Source organism: Nestor notabilis, unplaced genomic scaffold, assembly GCF_000696875.1.
Source record: "Nestor notabilis isolate BGI_N333 unplaced genomic scaffold, ASM69687v1 scaffold4298, whole genome shotgun sequence".
NCBI lineage: Eukaryota > Metazoa > Chordata > Aves > Psittaciformes > Psittacidae > Nestor > Nestor notabilis.
Genome location: NW_009939466.1, coordinates 63661 through 67707, shown reverse-complemented (window position 1 = coordinate 67707; position 4047 = coordinate 63661).

Here is a 4047-nt window from a genome sequence, read left to right as displayed (position 1 = left end):
CAAGGGAACTTTAGGTTAGATATAAGGAAGAAGTTCTTCACAGTGAGGGTGGCGAGGCACTGGAATGAGTTGCCCAAGGAAGTTGTGAATGCTTCATCCCTGACAGTGTTCAAGGCCAGGTTGAACAGAGCCTTGGATGACACGGTTTAGTGCGAGGTGTCCCTGCTCATGGCAGGGGGGTTGGAACTAGATGATCTTAAGGTCCTTTCCAACCCAAACCGTTCTATGATTCTATGAAATGTAGCTGAAAGGACTGTGAGTCCCCCTCTGCATAGAAAGCACTCCCCCAGACCTAAGGTGGTAAGGGAGAACAAGAGAAAACAAGCAGAATCAAGAATATGAAGTGAGTTGAGGTAACAGATTTTGTTTAGCATCCCAGGTTACTTCAGTTCTAGCATGAGAAAATATTAAACTTTGGTCCATTGCTAATATAAATTGATTCAGTTCCCATTCTGACCTTCTCTGTGGACTGTGTCAAATTTTTACTGCAGGAGAATCTGACCTAATATAAAAAGCTTGTGTTGGTATGACATTAGGATTTCTTGTTGCTAGTTTTGTTAAACTCAGTGTAACTTTATTTAGCAAAATGTAATGTAAATTTGTGATCATAGAATCTTAGTTTGTGATGGGGAGTGATGCAAATCTGTCATCTGCAAATCTGGATGCTGCAAATCTGTCATTCAAGTTACTGCAAAAAGTAAAGTTATTTTCTGCAGATGCAAGTTCTCAGACTGAAGTTGACCTGTCAGGGTATGTGCTGCACACTGGTAGAACAGTTCTTCAATATCAACTTAACAGGGTAACACAATGTACCTGCCCACATTATTAATGCTCCTCTGGCTGCTATTTTTCCCCTGTAATTCATATCCCATCTTACGTGGGGCTCTTATTTTGCAAATAGTTTTTTGGTGAAACGGCATGTAACTAGCTTGCTTTTACACTACACTGCAGTAATTGGGGGTAAATAACAGTGTTTGAGTCTTTCCTGAACTTGACATCTACAGACATTGCTCTGCTCTTAGTATTCTTTTTTCAGTGTCATGCCATGAAAAGTTTTGTAACCAGACACATCATCTCTGCCCACTCCTGTCCCATTCAGTTGATGCTCCTTAGTGAAGGAGTGCACTCTGCCGTGCAAAGCTTCAGCCTTTTCCTGTAAACTACTTGAAGCTTGCCTGTGTGTGAGAGCCTGTGGTGTTCATACAGGGTTTTTTGGTTGGAAAACCTGTATGAGAGTCAGTGGGGGCAAGGGGAATGTGGATTTTTGTTGTGGGGAAATATGTGCTGTCTGGGAAAACTTCTTCCTCTTGAATACAAACATTTAGTTTCCCTGGGTAAGTACCTTCAGAGGACTCTTGAATCTCAGACTGTAGTAAGAAGGATAGATAGCATTATTCATGAAAACCCCTTCTGCCAATTTTTTATTTCAAGTTTTGATTGTACTTTATGGTTTTTGTAAAGCAAAAGGAAAAACTGCAGTGTCAAACGAAAAACCCTGCACACTGTTTTCAATAAAAGTTTGCATCTGCTCCATTTCACTTTTTTTATTTCAGTGTAAATATGGATCAGGCATTTTGTCCCTCTAGCCCTTAGCTGAGGCCTCTTAAACTTATTCATGCAACAAATATGCCTTTTACTTGAAATCATATAATAGGCAAAGTTCACCTTTATATCATTCAGATTTCCATTTATGGTTCTTCCTTTGCAAGACTGAAGCTACAGGTCGTTCTGACACAGCATGCAAATCCTCTATTATTCTTACTGAAGCTAAGGGGATATGAAAAGTTTTTGACATTTTCCAGAATAGCTGTGTTTATGCTGTGTGAAAGATCAAATTGGATGGGAGCTGCAGTGCCATAAGGTGAGTAGGAAGAAGTAAAATCACAGAGAGATTTTATGTTGTGGGGTTTTAATGATTTACAGAAACTTTGATGTCTAATGTGCTGGTCTTGGGAGGAGATACCATTTTTTCCAATCCCAAACACCACCTCTGTAGCTAATTATGAAATTACTCAGTATTATCTACCACTATCACTTATTATATTCCAAAATCTGGCACTTCAGCTCTGCCAGCTCACGTACAGCATTTGCTTGCAAGATGCATTGCAAGTTCTTGAGACAAAGCAAGTCTTCAATGACCTTTGACTCCTCCTGATTAATACAACCTCTGTAATCTCCTGTACTATGGGAAGGTGAGGTAATATCTTTTCATTGCTAAAAATCAGCTCTAAGCTCAATATGTGAAAGAAACCAACTGACTTGCTATGGAAATAACTATACACTAACATTTGCTTTCAGCTGTGATTTGCCATTGGTTATTTTGTTAGACTATGGTTTTTCTGTCTCGAGAAAATGTTTATTACAGTGTGTTTATGTGCATAGGACGGTTGCCTCCCCTTCTTTCTCCCACACTACAGCATCAGTATTCAGAGCTCAACACTGTGAGAGTTGAAAGTGAATTCACTGTAAACATGGCTGTGCCCCCTCCAGGGGTGTTGCTGCAAGATGCATGAGCTTTGTCAGACTTTGCCATTTTGCTGTGAGCGTTGCTATCCCTGGGAATGTGGCAAGTGGTAGCAATGGCAGATGCTTCCATGTGGTGCTGCCGGTCATGCTTGTAGCTGGATGATACATGCTGTGTAATCAAAGTCAGTGAAACAGACTGGCCAGGAGCATTGCTGCATTTTCAATCTGTAGGCTGCCACCAGCACACTTGAGCACTTTACTCTTTAAAAAGACAGGTTTCAGTTATTCTTCATGTACTTAAAAATAAGGCAAGAGAGTTGGGAGTTGGCGAGGGAGCAGACCATGTTGTGTTGCTATTAGAAGATAGGTGAGAGATTGAAGGTAGACAAGCTACAGGAGGAGAGGGAGTTCTGATGTAAATATCACTTGTATTAGCTTTGCTGCTACCGAGTTGCAGGCAATTTAATAAACACACTGCAGCCTCATGCAGTAAAATGTGATAACTCTGGGTACAAAGAATAAAACACAAACTCCTATTTGGCGTATGCATACTCCTTACGTGAAGGTGAAGCATTGCTTTGTACAAATACTACTAAGTTTGCAGAATGTACTTTGCAGAGGAGGAGTGGACCGATTATTTTTCTCCCCACCGAAACAGCTGGTTTATGGAAACAGAGTAATGGTGTCATACCAGTAACTTACAAAAGGTGTTGTGACTCGGGGGCTGCTCTGTGTATGTTGGAACCCAGGGCAGGGCTCTGTCCTCTTCTGCCTGTCTACATAGATCTACGTGTAGGAACATGCACTGTGTATGACATCTTCAGACACTTTGTATACAAACAGACATGGGAGGGGTTTTGTATTTATCCTTTTGCATGATACAGGAAAAGAGGAATGAGAATTTGGACACTAGTTCGAGTAAACAAATGGCATGTGGAGATACACTTTTAGATTGTCAAAGTAATGATTGAATTTTGCTTTGCATTTTGCTGTATCAGTGGGACCTTAAGTCGGGTTATTAAGACCATTGTGTTTTCATATTGTGATACTGCATTTGAAGCTGGCACTGCTCACAGTTTAAAATATCCCCAGACTCTCAAGCCCATTGGGGCTTTCATCATCTAATTGTTCATTGTGTCTGAAAAATCCAGTCTTGTCCCTAAAGGGCCCTCTACCCTCCCAGGTACCCATGGGAATCCTGCAAGCAGAAGGAAGGCAGAAGGCCATGCATGTCTAAGTACTCCTTGTGTAAGCGTGCTGATGAGCACAGGGAGAGATGCTTGCCTGGGATATGGGGCAGAGAAGAGCAGGGTGGATGAAGTGAGAGCTCTTTTTAAGATGAACGTTGCCATGGAAACCACTGCCTTGCTCTATGTTGGACTCTTACCTCTTGTGAAGTGAGGCTCATGTCTGAAATCTGTGATGCAGAAGTGCCTCGGAGGTCCCTGGGGCTGTGCCTGCGAGTCACTCTGCCTGGTCAGGCTGCTTCCATCCCCACAGCTGAGGAGCTGAGCTAGCCACAGTTCAGTGGCCTGGTCAATGTCTGCGTAAGGTCGCATGGTTTGCTGTGAGGAGGAGCAA